Raw genomic sequence first — 19684 nt, forward strand, 5'->3', positions numbered from 1 at the left:
CGATGTAAAAATTATATAATTTTTCTTAATGTCAAAGACATCGGTTTTGAACCGTTGTCTAAAGTATATAATTTATGTTAAAATCAAAGACATCGGTTCAAAACTGTTATTTATTTGATTTAACATCAGTTTGGAATTGCTTTGCCTGATGTTATTCAGTTGTATATACATCAGTTTTGGGTACAAAAGAACAAAATATGCTTGTTGTTTTTGATTAGCATATACATCGGTTTTTACATTTTCAGTGATGTGTATTATTCACATATTCCACTAGCCAAAAATTACCAATCACAAACCAAACCAATCGCAAACCAAAACTATCAAAACTGAAATTGACTAAACACAAACCCAAAACTGAAATACTAAAAGCTTTTTAGCTATATATCAAGCACCAAACAAGCACAGTACTAGCGTGGTAGCAGACTACTTAAGCAGATTACAAGACCATCCAAACGAATGAACGACCAACTAGATGACAGTGTACCGATCAAACTAAATATTGTTCCCTGGTAACATGAAAACTAAATAAATTCTTGGACATATTGAAGAGTCTCAAATCGCACTTCATCAAGTTCCTCCGTTGTATAGCACTTTCGAGTCTTAGCTGCCCACTGTGAACGATCAAGTCCACCATTCGGGTGCTGCAGTGGACACAGAAACAATTAGGCTAAGCCAAAATTCGCAGTGAAAAACTAGTACATTTAAACAATATAAAACACCATTTGTGGCTCCATAATCTAGTACTGTGGCTTACTAAGATGTTAAGCTCTGTGTGAACCATCATAAAAACTACGACTGTTTACCTGTATCCCCATTCATTGTCGTACTACGATACAAGCTTCACAAAGTTGTCATTTAGAGCAATTCCAGCTTTGGCATCAAAGATGCTTGACCTGAAATTTCTAAATTGTTAGTTGCAAGGAAATATGAAATCTTTCTCAGCACTACTAAAGTAAAAACCAGAATATTCAACAGCATCATCATAGACTCTTATTTGATCATTTATTAGTATTAAAAATATTAACTTGGAAGTAATCAACTACGATGGAACAGGCTTGCTGATATGCAGAAGCACTTCTTTTTTATATGCCGAGTCACAGCGAAGACAATAAAATTGGGAAAAATAAAATGATACGAAACACACATGCTGTCACGAACAAAGTCTGTGGAAACCACATCATCTTCGGTGTAACCCAAGATTCCCTTGAGGTTTCCCTCAGACTCCTCCTTGACAAGTACGAAACAACATTTATAAGAAACAATATATGAAATTCCTAAAAAGCATAATAGTACATAAGCTACAGCAGATGCATGCAAGGTTCTTGATCTCGTAACATGCATTGAAGACAACACACATGTAAGCTGTAACATTCTCCATGGGAGATGGACTTAACAATAAACGATAACTATTACTAATTAACAATGTGCATATAAAATGCTGCTGCTACCAGCATATTTTTTTACATCCCACGGCCTCATATTTTCTATAGGAAATGGACTTAACAAGAATGAAAATGTTTACTATATTCACAGTGCTTACTTAATAGCGGCTTTAATTTTATCGTAAGTAGCCTTCTTTTCCAGCCTGACAGTAAGATCAACTGAAACATCCACAGTAGGAACTCTGAAGGGTAAAGAATATTATTTTGCCTTTTTTTGTTAAAGAGGCACAGCAGTAGAGATATTGTTACCCTGGATGACAGATTCTTCATCTGCATTTATTGATTTTAAAAGTTTATCTACTTGTTTCAGAAAAATATTAATCACCACTATCTCTCACTGCCAGCGTAACGGAGTTAGTAAATGTTTTCTACCTGGGACATATCTCCACAACACAGATTCTGGAATAGAGAAATGGATTTGAGCTTCAAGCAAATGCACAATTGCTTCCCTCAATGACAAATTTGGTAGTACATCCTCAGCCTTAAATTTGTCCGAGGAACATTTAGGGCAATTCGACTTCTGAGTGAGAACTTCACGAATACCTGCACAATACCGGAAACAAAAACCAGAAGCAATAAATTATAGTTCCTAGTAATGGTTTACTATATATTATATTAATAAGTCAATAAATACAGAACGATAAAGGTCTAATAAGTTTGCGATTTGGCCATCGTGTGAGGAGCCCATGCCTCTGCCAATAAGAAACACACAAGAAGTCCCGTATGGAGGGTTCAAACTCGTAGAAAAAAGAAAGATATATACAGAAACTCACATCTTTCACAAAAGCTTTGGTGGCAGCAAGGTATTATCACAGCCTCCTTCATATACTTCGTGCAAATGAGACATCTAAGTTCCGATGGTAAGCAAGCATTTTTTTCTGCTAAATCGTAGGGGTCAATTGCTTTTCTGATAACAATTTAAAAAAAAATTTTGTCAGACCTCTGAAACATAATAAATATAAAAAGAATAAGGGCCGTGAAAAGGATAAACATTTACTTTCCCAGCTTCACATTCTTTTGGACTCTTGGTTCCATCATCTCTGGTGGTAATTTTCCTTTGGTGCCATAATGATCAGAACCTACATTGGCATTGCAGTATGGTAAGTTTAGCACAAAAAGAGTGATAGAAGAATCACAAGGCATCATACCCACCTTTAGGCATAGCCTCAAAACGGTCATCAGCATGAAGCTTTTGCCCCCTTAATTTGGACACCAACCATGCAATCAATCCCAAAAAACTTTTAGTAATAGTAAGTAAAGAGAAGGATCATATATCAGATCCAAGGGCATATAGATGTATAAGAGATATGGCACAATAAGACATTCATCAATTCAAGAAAATATGAATGACACATCACTACAAGGAAAACAAGCTTCAATAACGGTTTATGTCCGTTGTCTGATACCCTATTTTTCCGTTGACTATTGAGCCGCCGTCTGTTAGTTGGATCAGACAACGGCTAAAAAACATTGTCTGAGATTATACAGACAATGATTATGGATTAAGCCCGTTGTATTACATCCAGAAAAGACAACGTTTTTTGCTTGTTTTCATCGTAACAAGCGACATTACTCAAGGGTTCTCACAAACTCAGAAAACCGTTGTGTAAGGTATAACATTAAAACAAATCCTACAACACTTATTGTTGTATAAACGTTGTTGTGTATTCAGATAGACAACAAAAATGAAATTGAGCTCGTAGAACTCTTGTAATAAATTTCTACACACAACAGTTTTGGATTTTAATGTATGGAATGATCAGATACATACAACTGTTTATTTGTCCAAACGTATTGCATGAATACCTTTGATACAATATTTTAATATTATATAGACAATGGTTTACTAGTGTTGTGAGAGTTAATTTTGCACCAAAGTTTTGTGTTCGAAAGCATTGTTTTAGTATTAAAGACATGATATTTTAATGAACTTGGTTCTTAAAAGCGTTGTCTTACACAAAATATAACAAGTAATCAAATGAAATTAACTTTGCAAATCTAAACAAAAGTTCTAAAGTTAATCCATGATCGAAAATCACAACAACATAGTTATACAAAAGCTAAAAGCATATTAATATCACTGCCTTCATGAGTCTAAGATTTCTACTAAAAATTAAAAAAAATATAGAGTCTACAAGGATTTGATGTTGGCTACTCAGAGCTCACTTGGCCTTTTCAGGTTCTCTTCACGTCTTCCGCAAGAGCTATGTTGTCCTTGCAATATCATTACAACATGTGATAGGCAATTTCCCAATCTGGAGAAAACAATCTTCAAAATAAATCGACAACCACTCTTAAGTTAATATTCTTTTCCTTCCTGCATTATAAGAAAAACAAAGAACTGGATCTATTAATATAAAGTGAAATCAAACCAAGACATAATAGAAAATAAATAAATGCCCATAGTGTCACCTGGCTCACTTCCATGAAGAGACTGTCAATGTCCTGCTTTCTAAAGATACCACCTTTCCTCGCAGTTTCTCTTGGTGAAGATTGGGAGGTCCTGCTTGTAACAGCTTCATCTTTTCCTCTTTTGTCAACCTTCTTTTTCAAATCATCTATCCCGACAATCTGTAGAGAAAGTCGAAGTTTCCGAGTTCTAGGTGGTGTTCATGGCCCCAACAGTCTATATGAGGTGAAGTTTCCGCGGTAGTGGCAGAATTATGCAGAGCATTTGTTGCCTTCATTATACATTGCTGCATCATTTTATATAGTGATGCTTTATCATGTGTTTCAATTCTCATGAAAAAAATGTTTCAATTCTCCCATCTATGTATGAAAAGAACACAGACACACACACACACCGCAGAGAATGTATGTTAACAAAAGAAGAAGTATGAATGATTTTACACAACCACACTGCAATTTAAAAGTTTGATGCATTGCTGACAGGTGAAGCAAAAAAAATTGTTTGCATTGGAAGAAAAATACAGTTCATGTATGTCCGATTAAGGATAAAGACGATATGCTACATAAAATAAACACCTGATCAGATCATGAGGGTCCATAAAGAATCTTTGTTATTTGTATTTGTACAAAGGCATGTCGGCAGCAAGGATTATAAGTTGTGGATGGGACAATCACGGTCACACTCTGGTATAAAGTTCCCTAAATCTACACAAATACCATTACGGCTAGTACACAAAACTATTGCTTCTCTCGGTCAACTAAACTAAACAAAAAAGATCCTATCTAGGAGCCGGAAGTACAAATTACATGGAGCTCCTAAAGCACTGGACTTGTATATTCTCCACACTCATGATAACATTCTAATGTACACATCTACCACCATTCCAAAGCTGCCGCATTGCTGATCTAATGGCAAAATAATTGCTAAACAAGAAGCCACTAAATTTCTAGATGATCAGAAGTCATACCCATTCAAAGTTTGTTTCTTTTGCCAAAACTAGAGCAACCAGGCAATCAGGTGAACTTGGACTAATAGAGAGCATGGACACTAGTTCGGGCGAGTACGGGAGAATGAAAAGGAGCCTCGCCCACATGGGCGTTGTTGCTGGAATTTTAATAACTCCAGCACATTCCCTCTGCTTTAAATATGAGATAAAATCCTGAAACTGCAAAAAGTGAATATTCTTAGTTTTCAAGAAAGTAAAGAAACTGAGAGTGAACAAGTCATTGCCTGCTAAACAAACTACACTTCGAAAAGATATATTAATTACGAAATATAGCTTTGAGACAACACTTAATACGATTCAAATGTGCATTATTCACTGCAAATGGTTCAGTTCAGGATGAGAAGTTCTATGTTATGCAAATGGTTCACTTACTTGTACGCACAAAATAAGAACTAAAATCAGCACAAAATAAGAACTAAAACGAGAGAGAGAGTTAGACAGAGAGACAGAGAGAGAGAGATACCTCAAAATTAAAGACAAGCACCTTCCATTGAATCCACAAATAAGCCCTAAAGCCTTAGTTTTGAACATAAACTAAAACCCCAAATTGAAGTCGAATTGAAACCCTAAACGGAACCATACTCTATTAAAGAAACATACAAATCAATCAAAGGAGGCTCAAAAAAAAGCAAATATTTATGTATGTATAGATTTTTCATAACAAGGAGAGTAGAGGCGGAGAAAGAGAGGGAGAGAGGGAAGGGGAGAGACCACAACCTAAATCAAAACTCAATAGGACCACAATCTTCTTTGGAATACCAACTCAATTCAAGCAGCTGAGATCCTTCGGATCGGAAATGGAAGCACAAACAGCAGACGGCTATGAAGTTAATTCGTCATTCAGAGTGTAATTAGTGTTTGAAATAGAGGTGGATTGAGAGGGTTAGGAGGGAGAGATAGAGAGATTTAGATTTGTGTACTTTGGTGTTTTATGTTTACAGAGAAGGAAATGAAAAGTTGAAGGGGGAAACGGGTAATGAAAAGAAAAGAAGGGGGAAATGAAAAGTTGAAGGAGGGAAACCAATTATAACAAGAAAACTCGATATATAAATATTGTATACTTATAAAGTTTTTATAAATAGATTTAAGAAATTATTTTTATAAAATAAAATAAAATAAATTTGAATGTTTATAATATTTTAATATGACAAAAGCTAATATCTGTACGGTTGGATCGTCAAAAAAAACATTTTAAAAATTAATCTTGAAAATCGGGAACGAGTCTCGCTGTCGGGAGGAGTACTTTTACCAGATTTTTCTAATCCTGACATGCAAGATGAATTTCAAATTTTTTAATAATTTTTTCTTATGACTAAAATCGATATATCTTAACATCCGTACGGTTGGATCGTCGAAAAATCATTTTAAAAAATTAATCCTGTAAATCGGGAACGAGTCTCGTTGTCGGGAGGGGTACTTTTACCAGATTCTTCTAATCCTGGCATGCAAAATGAATTTCAAATTTTTTAATAATTTTTTTTATGACTAAAATCGATATATCTTAACATCCGTACGGTTGGATCGTCGAAAAATCATTTTAAAAAATTAATCCTGTAAATCAGGAACGAGTCTCGTTGTCGGGAGGGGTACTTTTACCAGATTTTTCTAATCCTGGCATGCAAAATGAATTTCAATTTTTTTTATAATTTTTTCTTATGACTTAAATCGATATATCTTAACATCCGTATGGTTGGATCGTCGAAAAATCATTTTAAAAAATTAATCCTGTAAATCGGGAACGAGTCTCGTTGTCGGGAGGAGTACTTTTACCAGATTTTTCTAATCCTGGAATGCAAAATGAATTTCAATTTTTTAATAATTTGTTCTTATGACTAAAATCGATATATCTTAACATCCGTACGGTTGGATCGTCGAAAAATTATTTGAAAAAATTAATCCTGTAAATCGGGAACGAGTCTCGGTGTCGGGAGGGGTACTTTTACCAGATTTTTCTAATCCTGGCATGCAAAATGAATTTCAAATTTTTTAATAATTTGTTCTTATGACTAAAATCGATATATCTTAACATCCGTACGGTTGGATCGTCGAAAAATCATTTTAAAAAATTAATCCTGTAAATCGGGAACGAGTCTCGTTGTCGGGAGGGTACTTTTACCAGATTTTTCTAATCCTGGCATGCAAAATGAATTTCAAATTTTTTAATAATTTTTTCTTATGACTAAAATCGATATATCTTAACATCCGTATGGTTGGATCGTCGAAAAATCATTTTAAAAAATTAATCCTGTAAATCGGGAATGAGTCTCCTTGTCGGGAGGGGTACTTTTACCAAATTTTTGTAATCCTGGCATGCAAAATGAATTTCAAATTTTTTAATAAATTTTTTCTTATGACTAAAATCGATATATCTTAATATCCGTACGGTTGGATCGTCGAAAAATCATTTTAAAAAATTAATCCTGTAAATCGGGAACGAGTCTCGGTGTCGGGAGGGGTACTTTTACCGGATTTTTCTAATCCTGGCATGCAAAATGAATTTCAAATTTTTTAATAATTTGTTCTTATGACTAAAATCGATATATCTTAACATCCGTACGGTTGGATCGTCAAAAAATCATTTTAAAAAATTAATCCTGTAAATCGGGAACGAGTCTCGTTGTCGGGAGGGGTACTTTTACCAGATTTTTCTAATCCTGACATTCGAGATGAATTTGAAATTTTTTAATACTTTTTTCATGTGACTAAAATGAGTATTTCTTAACATCCGTACGGTTGGATCCTCTAAAAAATCATTAAAAAAATTTATCTTTTTCATCAGGTATGAAAAAAATCTAGTACGAGGCAACACCCAAAGGTTTTTTATGAAAAAGTCTTGTCTGAAATAAATTGTGACAACAGTTTTTTTGAAAAAACCCGTTGTCTTAGATGATCAACTTTTTTAAATCTTACGGCTGATATTAAATCTACTTTTAATAAACGGCTCTTATTATACCAACTTAACAATCCAAGTGAACATTTATAATATACACGTTATATCCTCATCAATGTGATTATCTGTTGATGCTATTAATATTCGTGTAACGTCTAGTACTAATAGGTAAAAGAATTCAAAAATCTATGAAAAAGATTATTTCAAATCTTAATACACACAAATTAATTTAGTGTAAGTTATTGGTTACTCATATAAATTAATTAACGGTGGCATATAAATTTTCCGAAAAAAATTTAAAACTAGTAAAAAAATTTACTCATATAAATGTGATTATCATGTTGTGGTAAGTTACTTTACATAAGTGTTTTTCATGAAATGTCGTTGTTGGAATTCTACAACAGTTTTTTCTTTAAGACTGTTTAGTATTACATATTTTACAACAGATTATAAATATCGATAACCGTTGTCTAACTGTTACAAGTGTTTTATTTTAAAAATACTTGTATAAGGTAGATTAATACAACGTGCTTTGTGGAAAAACACTTGTTTGGATTGAATAATTAACAATGTAAACTTGAAGCACTTGTGATTATTTTTTTTATTAATTATAAAGTAGATAATTAAACTATTTTGAAATATAAAATTTAAATATTTAATCTAGATGAAAGTGGATTTAATTAGAGTTTGTTGTTTTTAAAAAATTTAAATTGAATTGTCTAGAATTTTTTTTTTTGAAATTATTACTATTTTTATTGTAATAAACTAGACAACGATTTATTTGAATATTTTGTTGTGCAACACGTTTTTAAATTTAGTAAGAAAGACAACGGTTTTAAGAATTAGACTATTGTCTGGTGACATACAATATATATAAAATACTTGTCTATCAGGTATCATTTAGACAACACCTAATTTGTACATTGTGTGATTCTAGCATAAATAACTAGTAGAAAAAATACTTGTCTCATTTCCACAACGGTTAAACAAGACGTTATCTCAATCATTTTGAGACAATGTATTTTAAAAATCGTTGTAAGATTTTACTCATTTGCACAACATCACTTTAGAAAGGGTTGTCTGTCTTCATCAACTAGACAATGGATTTTTAAGCGTTGTAGTAATACTAAAGCCTTCCCATTCACACAACATCTTAATTTTGAAAACACTTGTCTGATTTGTTTTACTAGACATAACGTCAGACAAGGCCAATTTTTTGGTTGCAAAAAAGTCATTGTATGAAAAATTCGGGCAACACTTTTTTGGTCGAGTGTTGTCTAATCGGTGTTGTCTGATTGTGTTTTTCTTGTAGTTTTTCTTGTAGTGCATAATTAACTGAAAGCATCACATAAGCATCGAGCAGGTAATTAAATTATTAGAGATCTATATACACATCTACTTTAGGACAAAATATAAGATCCATATAGAGAACAAAATGTGCTATCGGTTTAAGCAACAGTGAACTGCAGATATAGGAGGATGAGAACAGTAATACCTTGGGACTACAATATTTGCCTTCTCAGTATCGTAGATAGACTTCCTTTTACATTCTAGATCATTATATGGGAAGATTTTCTCAGGAATTGGACACAAATTGGATGTCTAAGCTTTCCAGAGCAACAGATAACAAATCACGCAGCAGAAACAGCTAATTACCTTTGCAAGGGGAGCAAGGCCGTCGGTAGTGCAACCAGCATTAGAAACAATGTGAAGGTCTGATGTGTATTCCTTCTCGTTGACACCCACAACAAACATGGGAGCATCCTTGCAAGGAGCAGAAATGATAATCTTCTTTGCACCTCCCTGCAGAATAAAGACAGCATCCATGGAACGAGATAAGATACAATTTAAGGAAACAGTAAGATAAAATTTAAGCAATTTCAAAATTTTACACACCTTCAAATGTGCAGCAGCCTTGTCAGCCCAAGGGATCTCCTCTGGGTTTCTGCAATTTCATCTACTTAAAATTAGTAAGTCAATTTGCAAGCGACCAATTATATCAAATCGTTCAATCAACACAGTGCAACGACAGTTATGCTGACCACACCTGCAGCCGAAAACAACAATAGGCTTCTCACCAAAAAGAAGGGTCTTCTCATCCTTCACTTTTAGTTCTTGATGCTTCTACGCACCGTGAACACTGTCATACTTGAACATATATGCCTAGAACAAACAACAACTAACAATTAGTTCTCACTTTTCGGCTCAACTATACCAAGCAAATCTATCAGTAGTATGACATCATACTTGAAAGTATATCTAAATCAAACAACAAATACCGATTAGTTAATACCAACTAAACCAAGCAAACCAACCAACAGCATAATATCAACTAATGAAACCATTACAGACCAGTAGCATCTAGAGGAACTAAATAAGATTCTCGAAAAATAAAACAAAATACGAACTAATCAAATTTAAGATCTCACACCTTCAAGTCAACAAAACCAAGTAACCAACACAAAATAATCTAAATAAATCTATGACATGCTTATTATGAAACCTAACAATCACTAATAATAAATTAAAAAGAATCCATACTCTAACTAACATGTAATAAACATAACACAAGCTAAAAACACCAATCTACATAAACTAACTCAATCAAAACCAATTAAGCATAAACAAACACAATAATTAACAGGAATTATAATAACTACCATGTAATCAGGTGAGATAAATGGATCATTAACAGCAACAAGCTCCACATCATCTCTTTGCAAAGCAACTGTAGCAACTAATCGACGGATTTTTCCGAAACCTAAACAACTAAATCAGTTTTTAACACATCAAAAACAATAAAACAACTCAAATAACCAAAATACATAAATAATAATCATAAGTGATTATATCCGTACCATTGATTCCAACCTTTTTTTTGTTGCACCAAACAAAAACATATAAATTAGATCATAACAAGTCCATAAGTAATATAAATAAAATATAAAATAATAACATAAGCATACCCATGGTATTTGAGAGAGAGATAGATAGATAGAGAGAGAGAATGGTATGTGAATGAGAAAGAATTTGACATAAACAACTCGCATCAGCTGAAACACCTAATTAACTTCGCAAGGGGACCAAGGCATTTAGTACAAATATATCAACAAAGCCCCATTTCACACAAGTAAAAATAATGTATACACATCAATTCACAAAGATACACAAATTCAATAATAATCTAACTATAAGACACACACACACACACCAATCAAAAGTCCCAAAAAATCAAATTTAATTGAAAATACACTTACAAATTAGGGTTCGATTTCGGTGAAAAAGAGCTTGATTTGTGTAAAACTTGCTTGATTCGGGTTGTATGAACACTTATCAGGGCTGCATGTCAACCTTCTTACTCGATCTGTAATTAGAGGGTTTAACTTTGTTTTAGGGCTTGTAACGGGTAGAGGTGAAAGAGAGGGGAGAGTGATAGTTGGAGGTGAGAGACGGAGACGGAGATGGAGAGAGAGATAGAGAGAGAGAAGTCGGGGAGGGAGAGTGTACCGAGAGAGAGAGGTCGGGGAGGGAGAGCAGTGGGAGCAGTGAGAGAGAAGGGGGAAAATGAATTTTGTTTAACTAAAAATTTCCCCGGTGTTTTTGAGGTTTCTATGACTTGGCAATAAATGAATATAAACGAGGAGGAGCATGCAACATTGCTTGACAGTCGCAACCGTGCTTGTTTTTCTTAAGAAACTTAAATGGTCCGATGCTTAGGTGACCTTCAAGCAATCACCACCTCCCCATGCAACTCTGAGGGAAACAAGCACTGGAGATGTTCTAAATGGCACCTTGAACAAAGTTCAAAGAAAACTACAAGTAGCTTGTAAGAGCGCTACGTATACTTGATTCTTGATATCCCTGTGGTGAAATGTCTAGATCAACCTAAATTACCACAGCTGCTTTACATTGAAGCCCCTCCGGCCTCCAAGATTTTGTAAGGTTCAAAAAGGGTAATATGCCCTCTTTCTAAGCAACTGCTAGCATTTTCATAATTCACAACTGTAAAAGTTGTAAGGCATCAACAGCCCTTTCTTGCACATCCTCATCCTATATGTAAAACTAAGAAACAATGCCACACCTTGGATGCGCCAATATTTATTCAAACATGTAGGATCCCTTACAGAAAACGCAAAAGAGAATCTGAGAGGATCCATTTCAACCAAATCATAATCTCATTAGGCCCTGCTCTTTATTTATTGAATACCTCCAAATGGTGAAAACATGCATCTCTTCGAAAAAACCATAATCTGGCGGAGATATACCATTAAAAATAGAGGATACATGCACAGTCTCCCCTACAAAAACAAGGGAAATTTTGCATTGAGTTATAGAGAAGTATAAGTCAGTCAAGTTCTGATAGTTGACTTTAATTAGAATACTAAAGCATAACACCAACAGTAAAAACTGCAACAGATGCTTGAAAATGCAAGAGGCTCATCAACAGGAACAGTAACTTAAAAGTCTTTGCTTTTGAAGATTGAAAAGGCTTCTGTATATCAATTTTAAGGAATAGTGAACTATGACAGATGAGATTGGACGTGTATTGAAGGGTCTGATCCTTGACACCTGCGAATAACTAGTTTAGCTAAAGATTTAAAACCCTTGCTTAGTAACTAAATTTACCAAGTCCACAAGTTACACAATCAAGTGTCAATACTATCATCAGTCATAGAAGCAAACCAAGGAATTGAAACTATTATCAAATTCTAATTAGATAAAAAAATTACCTGAATGCTCTCCAAGTCGAATGTAAGAATCTTGGCATTACCAAGTCCATGAAGCATACTTGCAAACTGCAGATAATTTTTTTCCCATCTTTATATAAGATTTCAACACAATGTCGCAACTCTATACATAAATTCTTCTACTCGGGAACTCCAAATGTAATGGAAAAGATACCATAACAACTGAAATTGGAAAGCTTTGGTGCCAAAAACACAATACTATGGGGAATCAAAAAGTAGGCTAAAATTTTCAAGTTCACCAACCAAGGACAAGAAATACTTGAATCTAGTAAAGGGGCACTAGATATACTTGAATCTCGAGGCACCGGAGATTCTCTATATGGAACCTTGAACACTATTCAAAGATCCATAATCCAAAATAGTTTTTTAAAGTGTATTTTAGAGTTTTGAAGCATTTGTTGCAATCTATTCCACGACTTGTGTATATTTTTCAATTTTTTTGTATATTTAAAGAGAAAAGCACATTTTTTTCTAAAATATTATTTTTATTACCGTGAAATCTCTAGATCTACCACTTTATAGTGCATCATATTTATGACAAAAACAAAATAAATGATAACAAACACATTAAATACCTGAGGCAATTTGGGGACTGTGGTAGATCTTAGAAAGCCACCAAATAAGTAGATTCTGAGAGCAATAGGTATACTTAATTCTTCTTATCCCCATGGTGAAATGTCCAGATCAACCTAAGAGCACTAGATAAACCGAAATTACCACAGCTTCATTACACTAAAGCCCCTCCCTTCAAGATTTTGTAAGATTCAAAAAGGGTAATCTGCCGCTTTCTAAGCAACTTCTTCAGCGAATGCAGAATCAGTACGAGCATTGTTATAATTCACAACTGTAAAAGTTGAAACGGCATCAACAGCCCTTTCTTGCACACCCTCTTGTGAGCTTTGTGTAAAACTAAGCAACAATACAACACCTTGGATGCACCAATAATTTTTCAAATATGTTGGATCCCTTACGGCAAACCGCGGCATAGAATCTGGGAGGATCCATTTCAACCAAATCATAATCTCATTTAGGCCCTGCTCTTTAAATTTTGAATTCCACCGGCTGGTGAAAACGTTCATCTCTTCCATTGTTGTTTCAGAAAAAAGAAAATATAACCCTTTAAATATTTTGGTGGAAAGAGTAATTAGAACTTTATCTTTAAAATTCTTGAGGACAACAAAACTTGGATCATTATCAATAACTGGGAAATTCTATGTGCATAAAATCAATAAGTTCTCCGGGGTTGGAAGCAATCTAGACATAGCATAAGGTATGATATCAATTTGTGAAACATTATAGTACTTGAGTATGCTGTCACATTAGAAATGTTTAGATGTTTCATGAACTGATATCATCCTGATGCTTTGTCTAGATTGCTTTCAACCTCGGAGAACTTATTGATCTTATGCGCATTAAATGGCCCAACTATTGACAACGATCCTAATTTTGTTGACCTCGAGAACATTAAAGGTAAATGGTTACTTACTCTTTCCACCAATATACTTAAAAGGGTATGTTCTGTTTCTGCTGAAACAACAATGGAAGATTGGAATGTATTCACAAACGGGAGGAATTCAGAAATTAAAGAGGAGGGCCCAAATGAGATTATGATTTGGTTGGAATGGAGCCTCACATATTCTCTTTCGCGGTGTGCTGTAAGGATCCTACAGGGTTGAATAATTATTGGTTCATCCAAGGTGTGACATTGTCGCTTAGTTTTACACGAAGCTCAAGGGAGGATGTGCAAGAAAGGGCTCTTGATGCCCGTTCAACTTTTGCAGTTGTGAATTATGAAAATGCTAGAATTTATTTTGCACTTTCTGAAGCAACAATGGAAAATTAGCTATTTTGATTCTTCACATCCCCGTGGAGGGAGGACTCGACAAAAAGGAGCAAGCTATAAAGCTGTAAAAATTGTGATTGAGATCATAATTCGAAATTTACTGTATGCTTTTGGTAAAGACTCCCATATACACCTCTACCTATACTAATTTCAAACCTTGCATCTAATGCAATTGGATGTTGAAAGTCCTATCATCATTAACAAGACTACATCTAACTTAATACGATTCTGTTAAACAACAAATCCTTTCGAGAAATTAACAATAAATACCAGTAATTCCCACACTGTATGCCCGCTTCGCCAACAAAAAACCATAATGTGGAAGAGATTAACAATAAATACCAGTAGAGGCTATGTTGCATTGAGAAGCATAAGAGAATACTAGAGGCTATGTTGTGACAATGGTGGTTCTAGGAGAGGCTATGTTGTGACAATGGTGGTTCTAGGAGAGGCTATGTTGTGACAATGGTGGTTCTAGGCGAGCCACCAAATCAGTCAAGTTCTAGTAGTTTACTTTAATTGGAATACTAAAGCTAAACACCAAAAGTGAAAACTGCAAGTGATGCTTAAAAATGCAAGAGGCATATTAACAGAAATAGTAACTTTAGAGTCTTTATTTTTGAAGATTAAAAAAGGCTTCTGTATATTAATTTGAAGGAATAGCGAACTTGACAGATCAGATTAAATGTGCATTGAAAGTTCTGATCCTTGACACATATGAATAACTAGTTTTACCTAAAGATTTAAAACCATTGCTTAGTAACTAAATTTACCAAGTCCACAAGTTCCACAATCAAGTGTCAATACTAAACCCTTGCTGAATGCTCTCCGAGTCAAACGTATGAACCTTGGCATTAAAAAGTCCTAGAAGCATACTTGTAAACTGCGGATAATTTTTTGCTATCTTTATACAAGATTTCAAAACAATGCAGTAACTTTATAGGTACATTCTTCTATCAGGAACTCCAAGCGTAATGGAAAAGATACCAATATAACTGAAATTGGAAAGCTTTGGTGCCAAAACCACAATACTATGGGGAATATAACAGTAGGTTGAAATTTTCAAGTTCAACAACTGAGGACAAGAAATGATATGATCTTGAAAATTCTAATGTGAGATTTTGTAGATTGAGAAGTGAGGGGTCATGTCACTCATATTATTGAGAAGTATTACGTCACGGAGATATAGACTTAACAGAGCTGGGAAATTCCAATTTATTTTGGGCAGTTTACAGTCATATAAATGAAGAGTTGTTAAATTTGAAAAACTAAAAGAAAATGGAGAGATTAATAAATCCCAACCATAAATACTCTGAGTTTACAATCCAGGTACGCATGCTAAACAGAAAGCAGATAACTTCTGGGCATTAAAAACCGTAGAACTTTCAGTGGAGAGTTTTCAAAGAAAATTTAGAGCTGAAGGTGGTTAACTTATAAGGACTATGACCACATAAGAGATATAAATGTAAGCATTGAATATTCTGCGAGATAGCATACTTAAGAAACTTTTCAACTAAACGCATAGGAGGTTTATTTCTCAATATATATGACTTCAACTTCTAGATATGGGATTGATGGTTTCAGTTAGAGAAAAAATGGCGAACAAAATTATGATTATTGCCGTTGCCAAACCAATTAATCGTTGCGAGAGAATGCCGGTTTGAACTGCTTGTTTCGATAAGTGACAGGATTTCGTGAATTACTTCATCTGGTAACCTGCTGATTTTGTCTTGTTCGCCTCCAAGAATCTTAACTTTTTCCATCGCCGGGAACCCACTTAAGTAATCAAATCCACCTCTGTTTCCAATTTCCCCTAGCCCTAATTATCGCTCACTCAAGTTTCCCCTATTTTGAAGACCCAAGTACTTTCTGACTACGTCCCAACTCGCAACCTTTATATATTAGCCCTATTTAATAATAATCTTATAGAATTGACTATGTCCCAACTCGCAACCGTTATATATTAGCCCTATTTTATAATAATCTTACAAAATTAAATATTTTAATTGAGGCAAAAAATGACCGGTTAAACAAAATACGCATTTAGCAGATATGTATCACATAAAAAAAAGTTGTATGATACACAACTTAATTATCTGTGTCACGTCAATTCGCATTTCCAAGTGCTCACCTGATCTTTGTTTCTACTTAAGTATGAGATGGAATGCTACATTCCTTACTACATCCAATTTGTTCACACTTCTTATCATATCAAGTTTGCACCAACTCATTTTTTCTAAATTTTCCCTTCAATTGCTGTTAATTTGCTCTGATTTCACCCATTCCATTCCATTCACGTCTACCAAACAGAAAATAATTTTTGAAAAGAATAATGTACTCGAAAAATTACCTGGGAAGATTTCTTGACAATCGTGGCTTCTCATATTCCTTTTTATATATGAATATAAAATATTCTTTGTATACATAATTTAGGACCCCAAAAAATGATTTTTCCAAAGGTCCAATAAACTTCAGGGTCGCCGCCCCTACCCCTGTGTGCCTCTCGGAGAGTGTTCAAGTAAGTAGTTCCAAAGGCGCTAGATTTACTTCATTCTTCGCATCCCCGAGTTAGCTTCACACTATTAAATTTAGTAAATGGAGAAGCAACCCCAATAAGAACTGATATTGCATAAAGTACCTTGGCATTAACAAGTCCTAGAAGCATACTTGTAAACTGCCGATAACTTTTTTTTCCTATATTTATACAAGGTTTCAAAATAATGACGTAACTTTATACATACATTCTTCTATCCAAACGTAATGAAATAAATATAACAAGTAACTAAAAAAAGCAAGACAAGAAATGTAAATATTTCTCAAATTTTTTAGACATTTTATAAAAAAATGCCGATTTTTGTTTGACTTGGATTAATTATGATAATACGTATTTTGATGATAGTAATTTGTTTAATAATAATATGAGATCAGGTCATGTGCAAATATGATTTTCAAATTAAAATGAAAAATTCCATTTCGGTTTTTATCACTGATACATTCTCAACTACAAAAATTTATCTGGTAAAAAAGGGGACTTCAAGAGACATACACAACAAATCCAGAAAAGTAGTCTGTGCAGTATAGGTTTTCGATGAAATGTGTTAGAGAGATGGTCGTAAATGTAATGCTAGGAAGGCATTTTGTTTGTTTGTTTGTTTTTCAGTAATTATAGCCTGTGTTTGCTTCCATCGTGACATTGCTTTTCTGAGGCGAGTGTATGGACTCTGTTTTCTGCTAAAAGGCTGATCTCTAGCATTTCCCTGCGCTGTGTGCTTTTTACATTCGGAAGTTCGTGACCAGTTTCGATGTTACTGCAGAATCATAATTGACCAGTTTTCGGTTGAAATTAAGGGCGCGGCTAAATACAACCGCATGCGGTTGTATTTAAATACGGTCGTATTTACACGGTGGAATTTAGTACTAATTACAACCGAATAAATACAACCGTATTTATATACAACCGTATACGGTTGAGTTTAGGCGTGCTCCTAAAATCAACCGCGTTCGGTCGAATTTAGCCTTACTAATTACAACCGAATAAATACAACCGTATTTATATACAACCATATACGGTTGAGTTTAGGCGTGCTCCTAAATTCAACCGCGTTCCATCGAATTTAGCCTTACTAATTACAACCGAATAAATACAACCGTATTTATATACAACTGTATACGGTTGAGTTTAGGTGTGCTCCTAAATTCAACCGCACTCGGTCGAATTTAGCCTTGCCAAAAAATGGAGGGAATTTTCCCGCCAACGAATTTTGTACTAAATTCAATCGATTTCGGTCGAATTATTTTTAAAAAGAGCGGAAAATTTCTGGAAAAAAATATAATAAAATTTACAAGAAATTTATATTTTAGTTCTTGCAAAAAAATATTATTATGATAGTTAGATATTTATCGTTCAATTAATAATTATAATTTCAGTTTTAATTTATTTTGTATTTATTTTAAATTATAATCCAACCATACGGATATGAAAATTGTCAAAAAAAAAGTTCACGGAAAAATGTAAGTAGTTTGAATATTTAAATTTTAACTATTTTGACATCCGTACAGTTGGATCATTCATTAATATTTTTAAAAATATCGAAACATCAATATGTGATTAAACACTAGTTAGAAGTACTGGTCAATTTACTAGTTGACTGTTAAAAAAGCAAACCAAATATATTTATTTTTTTCTAAAATTTTTGTCATATCACAAAAATATATAGATCTTGACATCCGTACGGTTGGATCATTCATTAATATTTTTAAAAATATCGAAACATCAATATGAGATTAAACACTAGTTAGAAGTACTGGTCAAACTCCTCTTTGACTCTTAAAAAGGCAAACCAAATATATTTCTTTTTTTCTAAATTTTTTGTCATATCAATAAAATATATAGATCTTGACATCCGTACTGTTAGATCATTCATTAATATTTTTAAAAATATCGAATCATCAATATGAGATTAAACACTAGTTAGAAGTACGGGTCAAATTACTAGTTGACTGTTAAAAAGGTAAACCAAATATATTTATTTTTTTCTAAAATTTTTGTCATTTCACTAAAATATATAGATCTTGACATCCGTACGGTTAGATCATTCATTAATATTTTTAAAAATATCGAATCATCAATATGAGATTAAACACTAGTTAGAAGAACGAGTCAAATTACTAGTTGACTGTTAAAAAAGTAAACCAAATATATTTATTTTTTTCTAAAATTTTTGTCATATCACTAAAATATATAGATCTTGACATCCGTACGGTTAGATCATTCATTAATATTTTTAAAAATATCGAATCATCAATATGGGATTAAACACTAGTTAGAAGTACGGGTCAAATTACTAGTTGACTGTTAAAAAAGTGAACCAAATATATTTATTTTTTTCTAAAATTTTTGTCATATCACTAAAATATATAGATTTTGACATCCGTACGGTTAGATCATTCATTAATATTTTTAAAAATATCGAATCATCTATATGGGATTAAACACTAGTTAGAAGTACGGGTCAAATTACTAGTTGACTGTTAAAAAAGTAAACCAAATATATTTATTTTTTTCTAAATTTTTTGTCATATCACAAAAATATATAGATTTTGGTATCCGTACGGTTGAATCATTCATTAATATTTTTAAAAATATCGAAACATCAATATGGGATTAAACATTACTTAGAAGTACTAGTCAAACTACTCTTTGACTCTTAAAAAGGCAAACCAAATATATTTCTTTTTTTCTAAATTTTTTGTCATATTAATGAAATATATAAATCTTGACATTCGTACGGTTAGATCATTCATTAATATTTTTAAAAATATCGAATCATCAATATGGGATTAAA

General features: G+C 33.4%; 1 long non-coding RNA gene across 1 annotated transcript; it reads right to left on the reverse strand.

The window, feature by feature from the left end:
• Positions 1-1935: 1935 nt before the first annotated feature.
• LOC141669717 (uncharacterized) lies at positions 1936-2523 on the reverse strand. The gene is made up of 3 exons (XR_012553987.1): positions 2440-2523; positions 2216-2349; positions 1936-1985 (listed from the first exon to the last, which is right to left on the reverse strand). It is a non-coding gene; the product is annotated as an uncharacterized LOC141669717 (long non-coding RNA).
• Positions 2524-19684: the final 17161 nt, after the last annotated feature.

Source organism: Apium graveolens, chromosome 1 (assembly GCF_009905375.1).
Source record: "Apium graveolens cultivar Ventura chromosome 1, ASM990537v1, whole genome shotgun sequence".
Classification (NCBI taxonomy): Eukaryota; Viridiplantae; Streptophyta; class Magnoliopsida; order Apiales; family Apiaceae; genus Apium; species Apium graveolens.